Source organism: Oxyura jamaicensis, chromosome 2 (genome assembly GCF_011077185.1).
Source record: "Oxyura jamaicensis isolate SHBP4307 breed ruddy duck chromosome 2, BPBGC_Ojam_1.0, whole genome shotgun sequence".
Classification (NCBI taxonomy): domain Eukaryota; kingdom Metazoa; phylum Chordata; class Aves; order Anseriformes; family Anatidae; genus Oxyura; species Oxyura jamaicensis.
The window spans coordinates 74,082,859-74,096,015 of NC_048894.1; the positions used below are offsets into that span (position 1 = coordinate 74,082,859).

At 38.1% G+C, this 13,157-nt stretch overlaps 1 protein-coding gene across 3 annotated transcripts in view; it reads right to left on the bottom strand.

The window, feature by feature from the left end:
* The window catches only part of LOC118163294 (cadherin-12), a 570,217-nt gene that overhangs the window by 383,127 nt on the left and 173,933 nt on the right, over positions 1 to 13,157 (bottom strand). For 2 of the 3 annotated variants that reach the window (XM_035319833.1, XM_035319828.1), the window contains exon 2: positions 6,757 to 6,858. The gene's annotated coding sequence lies outside the window, so the exon portion shown is untranslated. Of the gene's footprint in view, positions 1 to 6,756; positions 6,859 to 8,447; positions 8,578 to 13,157 lie in introns of those variants that run through there. The other variant, XM_035319829.1, reaches the window with a different exon arrangement.

Below are 13,157 nucleotides of genomic sequence, written 5' to 3' on the forward strand. Positions count from 1 at the left end.
ATATATCAGTTAATTGGATCTGAGACGACAGTTGTGTTAAGGATAACAACAGCATGATTTATGCTGAGGTATGTAAAGATACCAGCAGATAATGTTACACTGCCTCTTAAGCCTACTAGCCAAATATCATATACAAATTTAATAATCACACTTCCTATTCAACTCACAAGCAAGTTAATGAAAATTTGTGTCCCCCAAATCCTTTCAGACTGCTCAGAATTGATAACTTCTCTCCGTGCATTGTTCTCCTACCATCTTTGCATATACACTGTACATTGTTGTCTGGGCTATATTATGTGATAACTTATGAGAAATCTTACTAACTGTATGGTAGATTATATCTACTATTTTACTAACCAACAGTACAATTATCCTATTGTAAAAGAATACAGTTTGTTATTGACAAATCCATATTTAACATTACTTTTCCTTTTATGCCTCCTAGATTGTTTATTTTTTTCCCTGGAATTACTGCTAAGGTGATTAATTTATAATTCTTCACTTCCTCTTTTTGCACCCTGTTCTTGCTATATTTGCTGTTCTAAAATTTCTGGTACTTCATCCATCTTGCTCATGTTCTATGAAACAGCCCTGAGATATATTTGAGATATTATGCTTAAGAAAGATTCAGTTGGTTTGGTAAGTAACCTGGTATAAGTTTCATCACATTCTAACTACATGAAAATAAATTGTTTATATAAGTGAGCTATATAATCTGAGATCTCATACCATTGTCCCTGGTATTAACAGATGCTCACCTAACTACAGATGATGAAAAAAGCTGAAAGAAACAAAAACAGTAAACACTTCTGACGACAGGTTTTCTTCTCCTCACTACCTTCTTCTTATTATTAAAATACTTAAAGCACTACCAATTCTTCTGACTCCTTACATTTACCTTCCTTAAGATCTTATCAATGATCTGAGCTCAGTGAAACCTGTTTCCATGAAGTAGATTGTTTTACCATTGCTGTTTTCCTTCTCCTGAATCAGCCTCACCCAAGTTGCCCTCCATTTGCATGCATCTCAGATCCTCTCCATTAGTTTGGATTAAACCTACATGAAACTTACCTTTTGCTTTGCCATCCCTACCAAAAGCTTTGTATTATCATTGTCACTGATGCAGTACACTACTCTACTGAACAGTGTTTTCCTGTATTGTATTCCCCAGAAATGTCAAGGACTCATATATTACAAAAAGAGTACTTTAGATAATACCATGAGTTGCTTGCCGAAAGTCCTGATTCCCTGATTTTCCTGGTTTGTGGGTCTATGAAGGAACCTCCACATCTTGGCATTGTCCACTCTCTTCTCCCTTTCAAAGACTTTTGGATTCCTTCAGTCCCTCTAAAATCACGGATTCTGAATGTGGAAGTATTCAGTATTTAAGCTATTTTGAATACATTAGTGGGTAAATTGGAAGTTATTAGAAGTTAGAATTTACAATATAAAAAGGACGTAAAACTACTAGGGAGTGTCCAAATGAGGGCTATGATGTATGAGGAGCAGCTGAGGTCCCTTGGCTTGTTCAGCCCAGAGCAAAGCAGGCTGCGGGAAGGCCTCATGGCAGCCTGCAGCTCCCTCACGAGGGGAGCGGAGGGGCAGGCACTGAGCTCTGCTCTCTGGGGACAGCAACAGGACCCAAGAGAACGGCATGGAGCTGGGACAGGGGAGGGTCAGGCTGGGTGTTAGAAAAGGTTCAGCACTCAGAGGGTGGTTGGGCACTGGGACAGGTTCCCCAGGGCAGAGGTCACAGCACAGAGACTGACAGAGTTCAGGAAGCATTTGGAAAATGCTCTCAGACACGTGGTCTGATTTTTGGGTGGTCCTCTGTGAAGCCAGGAGTTGGACCAGATGATCCTTGTGGGTCCTTTCCAACTCAGGATATTCCATGATTCTATTCACAGGGATACTGCCAATTTACACATCATAATTTAGATTACAAGGATTCTGTGTTTTCTTCTTGTGTAAAAGGGAAAAATCACACTCTTGAGCCAGATATTTACAAAGCTTATAGATAAATTCAAGTTTTACAGTGCTTATTTAACAGACTGAATGCACAGTCTTTTTTTCATAATCACAGAATGGTTTGGGTTGAAAGGGACCTTAAAGACCACTGAATTCCATCCCCCCGCCATGGGCAGGGACACCTCCCACCAGACCAGGTTGCTCAAAGCCCCATCCAACCTGAACTTGAGCATTTCCAGGGATGGGGCATCCACAGCTTCTCTGGGCAACCTGTGCCAGTGCCTCACTACCCCCTGAGTCAAGAACTTCTTCCAAATATCTAATCTAAACCTACCTTCTTCTAGTTTAAAGCCAATCCCCCTTGTCCTATCTCTACCCTCCCTGAAAAAGAGTCCCTTCCCAGCTTTCCTGTAGGCCCCCTTCAGGTACTACTGGCATGCCACTATAAGGTCTCCCTGGAGCCTTCTTTTCTCCAGCCCCATCTCTCTCAGACTTTCCACGTAAGAGAGGTGCTCCAGCCCTGTCATCTTTGCATCTCTCCCCTGGACTTGCTCCAACGGGTCCATGTTTATGACACTATTCTTTAATGGCAATGAGCAATTGATTCAAAAACTCATCATATTTTAAAAAGAAGATGAAGTAAAAACAAGACAAAGCATTGTTCAAGACTCCACATATTTATAATGGGAAAAATAAAGGGCTTTTTCGAGTCATGTCTATTAAGCAAAGTTTTGAAATATAATCATTAGTATTAATGTTAATACCAAATCAGGGCTTAGAAGCAAACTATCACCTTTCTTAGAAATGAACAATAAGCTCAGCCAAGAATTTTCCTTTCCTTCTTTTGTGGGAAATGTCAAGTATTCATTTAATAATAGGAATTCTTTCAAAGTCAGTTTTAAGATTGGCTTTTCTCCCTCCCCAAAAGGTAGGTGCCACTGTTAACTGAGAGAAGTTTTTTAAGAAGTTGACACCCTTTATCCCTGAGCAAAGATTACATGCACAGTAAGTTATAATCCTTGGCTTTGCAATATCACTTTATGAGGTTAAGAAGATGAATGTTCATTGCTTTTAATCCTTACCATGATTCACGAGGCTCTGTGTATCCTTTCCCCAGAGTATCTACAACTGAACGGTTGTTCTGCCTGCTGCTTAAATTACAGAGACATCTGCAAAGTAAATTATGGACTGTTGTCCCACAACCAAGCTGCCTCTTCATCTCTCTGTAGTATATCACTGAAAACAAGAAAAGGTATTTTTTTTCCTTGTTTATCACTTTTGTTTTGCCAGACTGGGTGATATTATGATGACCTGGATTACTGCCTGCCATGCATGCTTTCAAACAACATGTTTTGCTGCAAAAACCCACAGTGAAAAGGAAGGGAGGGTACAGACTTGTGAGGGACAGAACAGACAGCTGAATAATGCTCATTTTGTTCACTGAGCTCTTCAGGGTTCACAGATCTAGGGCTGATTTTCCTCATCGTAACAGAAATCTATGTAGCTAAAAAAATACTTGAACACTTAAACCCATTGTGAATGTGGTGAGTATATAACTTTCTATTTCTCTAAAACAATCCTATTACAAGTTCATTAATATACTGATTTCTGCATCTCTACTTATATGCGTATATACTGATATAAACATATCAAACCCATATAAGCTTACCTAACCCATAAGAGAAGCTGAGCTCTTGTGTGGTATAAAAGTATATTTCAGCATCTAAAATAGCAGTGGAATTTTTGGAGTTTACATCAGAACAGTGAGAATTAGATCACTTAACCTGTTCAGAATTTTAAGCCAGATTTTTAACTATGCACCTAATTTTATAATCTTGCATTTTAAAAACAAAGTATGCCAAGCTCCTGCTTGTCTGCACACTGGTGTTCTGAGAAGGTGTTCTACTAAGTGCTGATCTTATCAAGTTTCAGATGAAATTTAATGAAATAATTCCACACTACTTGCTTTCTAATACCTGTCTCATTACCTGTTCACCTGAATGCCTGGAAAAAAATATACAGTTTTGACTAAAATCCATGTGTCAACAAATAAATAAATAAATAGCTAAAGGTAATGTGCATGGCAAGGTATCATTCAAAAAACATTTAAGAAAGCAGATGTATGTTTGTGTGACATTAGCATCCAATACTCCTTTGGCTAAATTCCAGTGAGCCTAGTCAAGATAACAAGTGCTGATAGTGTTGACATCCCAGAAGCTCTTTTTACATATTTGGCAGAGAGAAAAAAATCTCAGTTTCCTAACTCCTTTCAACTATGTCAGATGCACACAGCTTGGAAAGAGGAGATACATAACTGAAAATTGTATTATTTATCCTAAAAAAACATCAGTAAAGACAGGCCTGCCTGACTCAAAAACTAGGAACCAAACACTTCCAACATTGTACCTAAAGTTTTCATTAGAATTTCATGGCAGAATATATCTCTAACTTTTAATTACATTTAATTACATTAAATACATCACTCAATTACCCAAATGAAGCCACACATAAAAGCGAACCTGTCTTTAGTATCAGCAACACAACTTCATTGGGCAGGTTAAACACATGGTATCCATTGAAATCAAGGGTTACATAAAATGGAATTCAGGCAGGACAAATTCTTACTATAAGAAAATATCAATACATTTTTAAACAAGCATGATATATTCAGAATTTTAGTTTATATTCCACTGAAATTGAACATCGGTGAGCCCCAAACTACTCTCTATAGCTGTTTGCCTTTTCTGTATAACTTCATCACAGGACAATCAACATCCAGATCTTCCTCTCTCTACATCTGCCTGCACGAGTGTTCATAAGCAAGCATTCAACAAAGTTGTAATATACGAGCTTTTACTGAATTTAATCATTCCATGTCACCTCTACCCTCTTCTCCAGGATACAATGCTTCACAGACCAAAATTATTAATCTAAAACTAAAACAAACAAAAAACCTGTCATCACTTGACTGTTTCAAACTTATTTAGGCTCTCAGCTCAAAATACAACACAATTAACTTCACAAAATTAGAAATTTAGTATCTACCTCTTTTTTTTTATTTTTTTTTTTTAATATGGAGAAAATACAACCAGTGTTTCATTATCCCCAGCATTAGATTCTTGCCAAGAGTATAGTAAAACCAGCTTATGGTAGATTCCATAAGCAACAATTGAAGTAGACAATGGCACATTAATAAACATGAGGAAGCCTATGACATTGTCTTTTTTCCCCTGTGTAAAAGATTCTGTTAAGGTATGCCTTTGAAATGAGACAAATGCCATTTGACAAAAATAGCATCCAGCAATTACAAGAAAAAAACATTGTAAAAATAAAGCTCAAAGCGAAAATTGATTTCTGTCCTTTAAGAGGTATAATACAGACTTAAAAGGTACTTTTATTTTCTCCAATCTACATGTAAATTGAAATAGCCTGAAAAAGGTAACATACTGTGTTGGGTCTGTCTGGGATGGAGTCACCTTTCCCTGCAGCAACCCACACAGTGCTGTGCTCTGCACTCGTAGCTGGAACAGCACTGGTATCACTCCTGTGCTGCACAGTGCTGGCACAGCATCAGGACTCCCTCCAAGCCCCCAAGAGCCAGCAGGCTGGGGGTGGGAAATTGATTGGGAGGGGATATCACCAGGGCAGCTGACCTAAACTGACCAAAGGGATACTCCATAACACCCAATGTCACACTCAGCAATAAAAGGCAGGCTCTTGTGGGAGAAGCCGGTCCTCCTGAACAACCGGTATGCGTTTTGAGGCCCTGCTTCCCAGGACATGGCCAAACATCGCTCGTTGATGGGAAGTAGAGAATAACTTTTTTTCCTTTCTCTCTGTGCTTCTGCGTGGCCTTGTTTTTTCTTTTGTTTCTTTTTCTCCCCATTCCCTTTCCCTTTAATTAAATCATTCTCATCTCAAATCTCGAGCTCTTTGTGTTGACTTTTCTCCCCCTTCCTCTTTGAGGAGGGGGAGTGAGGGAGCAGTTGTGGTGGAGCTTGGCTGCCCACTGAAGTAAAACCACCACACATACAGAACAGGCATTTGTAAATAGTTGGTCAATATTACTGCAAGCCCTGGATTGCATCAAGCATTTTTGTTGAGATATTCAGCAAAGACACTAGATTCCTGATTTGTCCACCTTTCTTGGGCCTAAAACCAATTTATGTTTAATACATAAATGGCAAAATTAAAAACAACTAAGAAGTGAGAACTGTAATAAATTAGTGGGGGTTTGTTCATTGTCTTTGAGGAATTTGGAGGATCTGCTGAGGAGATAAGGGTGCACAATTTAATGGCCTTGATAAGGGGGAGGATTAAGCAAACAGATAGCAGGAGGGGGTGTTGGGTAAACATCCTTGAGTGAAAACAGACTCTGTGAAGTTCCTTACCACAAGACATCCTTTTTGCCACTTCACTTCCCCCACCTGAACACGAGCACAACGCGTGATCACCGGCAGAGAACAACGACCCCCCTCTCAACAATAGACTGCGCAGCCTCAGCCAGTTCAACAAGTCCTGACAAGCCGGAATTCGACTGCTATAAAACAGCAACCCTGGAAAGGGAAGTTGCGTGCTGTTGCGGAGCGGAGACTCCCCAGCCGCCCAGCGCTGTTTTGCTTGTGTCTGCTTACTTGATTAATAAAATAATTTCAATAGACCAGAAAATTGTGTGGTCTAATTTATAACAAGAACTGAATCCATTAACGTTTTACAGGATGAATTGACTGCAATTATGACAAGTTTCTTGAAGATAATGAAGAAAAACAGAGTGATTAAAAAGTCTACCTGTGAATAAGATGCCACATCTTCCAAGATCTTACAGAACTGAAGTTCAGACCGTCACTGGCCTCATTCACCACAATCCTCAACTTACCAGGTCACAACAGTCTGCAAAACATATAAGAATTAAATTGTCATTGTCAACAGCTGTTTCTCAAGAGCATCAAAACCAAACCAAAACAAACAAACAAAACAAAACCAACCAAACCAAAAAAACGCAGAGAATGCATTATTAAGGAACCCTAACTAGTATAAAAAATGAGCAAGTCACCAAACATCACTTTTTCTGTGCCATTTAAGTTAACATGGCAAGGCAAGGAGCAGGACAGACACCTCTTGAATGGATGGCTCCTGCTGAGCAAACATTCAGCAGAACAAAACTGCTCACATTGCTTATAGCTGCCTAAAACTTGTGAGATTTTTACTGACAGTAGGCATTACTGCAAAACATCCTATTATGGGTGTGATTTGTATGCATTGCCATGACTGGGTTCCCTTTGTGTCAGCTATCATTCATCACAGTGGGAAAATAAACACACAAAGATTTCTTTGAAAAGCATGGAGGAGTGATAACATGAGCTAGTGACATTGCATATAATGTTTTGTTCTTTTCACAGTGGCTTTGCAGCCAATTTTGTCACTACACCAATGGCTCAAATCAGTATCATATATGGTGGGATGGTTACTTTTCTTTTAATTGCCAGGCCTAAAACTGACAGGAGCAACTTCCACAACTCCATCCTGAATTGGCTCCTATACCAACTCTGTGATACATTTTTGTTTGAACCTTGATCTAATGTTAGCTTTGCACTTACAAAAAAAGGCCAAAAAAGGACAGAAATGTTTTCTATTACTTCAATAGAACTAAAAGTAGGGGGAGGTCTTTGTTTTATTTTTTTATCAGCAGTTTGCATATTGGAATTTCTGAATACAGATGAACATCAAGAGAAATGACTAGGACAAAGGAGAAAAAGGAAATTAAAAAACAAGCAAGTCCAAACACAAAGCTGAAAGAATACTGAAGTAGAGATGGCATCCAGATATAGTACAAACTAAAAAAGCAGAAAAATCCAAGGGAAGACAAACAGCAGAACTGGAAAGTAACTGTTTGCCTTTTTTTTTTTCTTTTTTTTTTTTCCTTTTTTGACATATAATACCCACTCTGCACCAAAACATCAGATTATATTAAATGAAGGCTTTTAGAAATTTAAAAACACAGAAATTACAAATGAATTGTGTGTGCAAAGGGCAGTAAGCCATTTATACAGATATTATTAACCCAAGCTTCCATGCTTCAAGTAGGCACTGGCATAAAAGCTAAAATCATCGTGCAATGTGAACAGTACGTTTATAGCCATGGAACTTGTTTTGCAGTACCTCTGCAGTACCACACCCACACACTGGGTTAACATGCAGTCACTTTCAGCAACATAGAAAGCTACATCTCGTTTAAAAAAAAATCATGAAATTTCCTTTAACTTCTGTGGAAGCAGTATTTCTTTAAAAAAATATTTGTATTTAATTTTGAGATTATTACTATCATTCAACCATTGTTATCCTAAGACATTTCCTTCACTGAAAATGAGTTTACTGCCGTGCCAAAGCTGGTAATATTCAAACAGACCAGATGGACGTGACACTCTCACCTTTTAAATTTCTTGTATTCTAGAGGAAGGCAGTGCCAGAACTAAGCCTACCCATGAAAAAGGACAGTCTTTTAGACTTTTTGGTAAGGCAAGATGAATTTGAATCACCCACATTACTCAAAGTTTACCAAAGCAACCACCTTTGATTTTCTTTTCAAGATTTTCCTTGTGGCTTTTACATTAAAATATGAATGTATCTACAGGAGTGGGGAAAAAAAAAAAAAAAAAAAAAAAAGAAGAAAGAGAGCTATGAAGAGAATTCCAGCATTGCACAAGCTTTCTGAGTCTCAGAAACAGCTTTCTAATAGAAAACAAAAAAATTGTTCTTCCTTCAATATTGATCCTTCATGTTATTGAACTGGATTTGTTAGCAAAATATTAACTTCAATAGCACTTGATATCTGTTAAAAACAGCAACTGAAGCATGCATCTAGAACTGAACACATTGCAGGAGTCTGGTGTTCACTGATGTAAAAAAAAAAAAAAAAAGTTTTAAGTGAAATTTAAAATTAGGAAACGAGGAAAGCCAAGGGAAAAAAAAAAAAATCAAGCTGTTCTGGTGTTAATACTTCAAATTCCTGTTTCCTTAAAAATCATCTTAACCTGCAGCATACAGCTCAGGCTGCTTTCTGCTTGAAACTCTCACAGAAAGCACCGGCAACAAGAAAGAGATTACAATGACTCTTATTGCAAATAAGGACTGGAGTGGTTCTGTAAACCTGATCGATTTTTTCTTTGTTGCATTGATTACATTTGAAAAATCTTTTCTGCAAATACCCTGCTTACTTAGCTGGAGGAAAACTACAGCACAAGAGCTATAGTATATGGTTAGGATTAATCATGTAGCCTGGGGACACTACTGGGAACTATCAGGCCATTTGGGTGCACTGGAAAGTACTAGTGTTCACAAAAGTTTTTCAACACATTCGCAAAACAAAGTTCAAGCTGTCAGATTTGCTCTCATCCATGTAGCTGCAGGAAGCAACAAATGATACAGAAACTGACTATTTGATAAAATATCATTAAGTTTGAGATACAGATATCTTTCAAAGTGGAAAAATTAGCTGGCAGTCATCTAACGCGTATTGCATGAAATTTCAGTTCCTTGCTCCATTCTGGTTTTGTATCTGGACTGTTTGTATCTGGACTGAGTGTCACAGCCCTTTTCTGTCAGTGCCCCCTTGCACGTGCTTGCAGCTTTCCTCCCATATTTCACAGCAGCTGTTGGTGATGTACCAACAGGGCAAAGGGTGCATTTGCAGAAGGACGAGGCACCGAGTGGCCCCCAAGCATGTCGCACTCTGCCATTACCGCCAGCCCTGTGGGCGCAGAGTGTGCCTCATGAGCTCAAAGCCCACTGCTGCTGGCAGGCAGCAAGCCAGGGGCAGGCACCCTCCCTGCACACCCCATTGGGCAAAGTAATTTCCTGTAAGATTTAAAAACTTTTTCATACAGCTTACTCACAGCCACTTTCATTTGGGAACATGATCTAAACCTCCTTATGTTTCTCTCCTTAAATACGGAACAACAACAAACAACTATTTACGACCTTGCTAAGCTGAGAGGGAAAGCCAAAAAGTACAACTAGGAAGTATATCTCATAATCTACCATGGAAATAGAAAATAAATAGGACCACTGTAGGGAAAAAAAATCAAATGGAATGCATAAAAGTATTATTTGGTCAAAATATAAACCACACAGCTTAGAAGGATCTCACATTGTTATTATAGGCACATATAAATATTTGACATTCCATTTGGGGTAGCTATTTATTGAGAAATTCACTTCTCTTTCTTTGTAGATGCACTCAGTCCTAGTGTGCCATTTGAAAATCTGGCATGCAGGCCTGCCTTTCTTTTCACATTCCCTTCCCACCAGCATCTCTTCTTCATAAATGAAAGGTTTTCACACAAAATACATATTTGTGCCTGTCATGTGCAAGGCCATTTTGAAAGAGCCTAAGCATAGATTGAAGGACTTTTTTATCCCTCACTTCTCCTTACTTTCCTCTCTTATCATTCTGACATTTTACTACAACAGAGTGTTCACAGACATTTGGCTGTCAGACATGCACTGGAAAAACAAGAACGCCTTGTAATTTTTAACCTTTCTTCAAAATCGTAATAGCCAATTTTGCAAAGAACATTTCCATCAGGGCTTATTTGATAAATATGCTCTCGAACACAAATATGCAACAAGCCACAGCTAATAATGCTGTCATGTTTACTCATTCACAAATCAATATTAAAACAAGCAGTACTAACTCCTTTGCTGCAGCCCAAGATTCCTGTGATTGAATTCAGCAATAATGCTTCCACAGACTGCAGGGACGTAGGTTAAGTCTCTGTGTGCACTGCTGGCAGGCTCCATCCCTGCATTTTCCCATTTCTTCTCTCTGCAGTAGATGGAGACTGTTTCCTGTCATTGCCAGAAGTCTAAGGGAGATGCACCAGTTACACTAAAACGGCACATATTATAAAATACCCATATTTGTTCACCATTTTAGCACTTGATGAGCACAGACATAATTGAAAAGATACATGTGTATCAAGAAAGACCCAATACAAATCCAATAGGTGTCTAAAGCAGCTTTCTCCTCATGGAGAAAGCAATGCAGCAATCTCTAAATATGCATCTATTTAAAATATGAAACCTTTTAATACTATGAACATTGCCTGAGTTTTAAACAGTCCAATGTTGTTTTTATTATCTCCCGTTTTGTCTGTTGTACAACCAAAAAGTACACTTAAGCAACTCTACTAGCAAACACCTGGATTAGCTACATAGTTCAATGATACAGAGGTTATACTTTAAATACTTTTTATTTATTTATCTAAAGACAAGGAACCTAATCTCTTACAGTGACAACACATGGAAGATGATCAAAATAATAATTTAAAATTATTAAAGAAAAGGAAGATAGTAAAATAGGCAAAAGTAGAGTAAGCACCATTTATTTAACCACACACCATATAAAAGACATGACAGTGAGTGTACTGAACCTTCCCCTGGTTTGCAGAAATCTTAGATTAACAGATTGAAGAAAGAGGAAAACTTTTTAAGAATAAAAAAGTCAGTATATGTGTCTGTGTGAGTAATGTTGCCATATTCTTCATGGGTATAAGCGAAAAGAATGAAAGGAAACTGATGGTGAAGGAGATGATAACCAAGTTGTATTCAAACGAGTAAGAGGACAAATGTAATGCTCAATCATTTTAATAAGAGTCTTTGTGGTTCTGAGATTGCTAGCAGGCCATTTTTTTTTCTTACAGGATTAAATTATATTGGTTTCAGGCCACATTAATTATTAAGCTCAGGTCATCCAATTAAGGAGGGAAAAACACAATGTGACACAGACAGGCAGTTGTAAATCTTCAGTTACTCATCCCAGGTATGAATCATCCATTGACAACACAGCTCACACACAATTCCAAGGTCAAATAGATTCATACAAAGAACTATGCTGAACAGCTTTCAATGAATTGCAAATTGATTAAAAATAAAGAAATCACTATTGTCTTTTTTTTTTTTCCAGCTGAAAAGGGTGAAAACAATCCAATTTATTATAAATGAGAAAGGTCATTATGAAGATATTTAGAGTGGCATCACACATAAAACTTCGACTTTTATTAGTATCAATAGAAGTCTTAGTGTCTGAACAGGACCCTGATGGTAGCTGTGATGCTCCACATGCACTGGCAGACAAAGAACTGCAGCATCTCTTCTCCCCCACCTCCCAAAATGCTTCTGAGGGTGAGAAAGTAAAGAAGTTCCTTTTTCCTCTCCTTCCTTAAACTCTGCCTTAAAACCCAACTGATGGGAGTAGTAATTTTTGCAATGAGCCTCCCAGTTCAGTAGAAACTGGAATGGAACCAATCACCCATTGCACATGGCAATTGCACTGCTATCAGAGAGTAATGATTTTCAGTCACTACTGACTTGGCTTGAATCTGAACTACCGGCCCAAAGGTCAAAAGCTTTCTAACCAATTATCAATCTCCTGGTCCATCCAGCCCCCTCTATTATCTTGATTTCCTTTGCAAGATTAATGTTGTTGCCATAGTTTAATCAAATAAGCCTCTAGATCTGACATTTACTTCCATCCTACAGATGCTTCTTCACAGAGATGAGGCAAGAAAAACATAATAAAATAACTGCTATAAGTATCGCTTACAATTAAATATTGACTATCCAAAATTTATTTAGGAATTAAGACAAAGAACTTTGTCACTATGCTGGGTACAGTCAGTAGTCTCTTAAACATCTGAACCACTTAAATCTGAATTTTCAGAAAGGAATTCATGTGGTTTCAAAAATCCAGAGCCCCAAATGGCAGATAACGAGTGTTGTCTTAATATGCTGACATTCAATACTTCCAAAGAATCACTGGCATGCATGTACAGGATCCATAGCTGGCCTTCTGTGCATCATAGTCTGGACACCAGGGTGTCTGCCCTTCATCTCTCTCCCCCTGTAAAGATGACATCTAATAGAAGGGTAAGGATGATCAGACTTATCTAGCTGGTTCTGGACCAGTTGCAATGCTAGCCGGCAGTTTCTTGCTATCTCCAGATCCAGAATATCATGGTTTACCTGGATGGCTTTTGCTCTTCCTCACTCATATCAAATGATTTGCTCTTCCTTCCTCATATCAAATGCATGCCTAATGACAAATGAGTTAATATAAGCATTCTACTCAAGTGAAAAAAAAAAAAAAAGAGAGAGAAAAAAAGAAGAATTTAAAGATGACTTCTAAATAT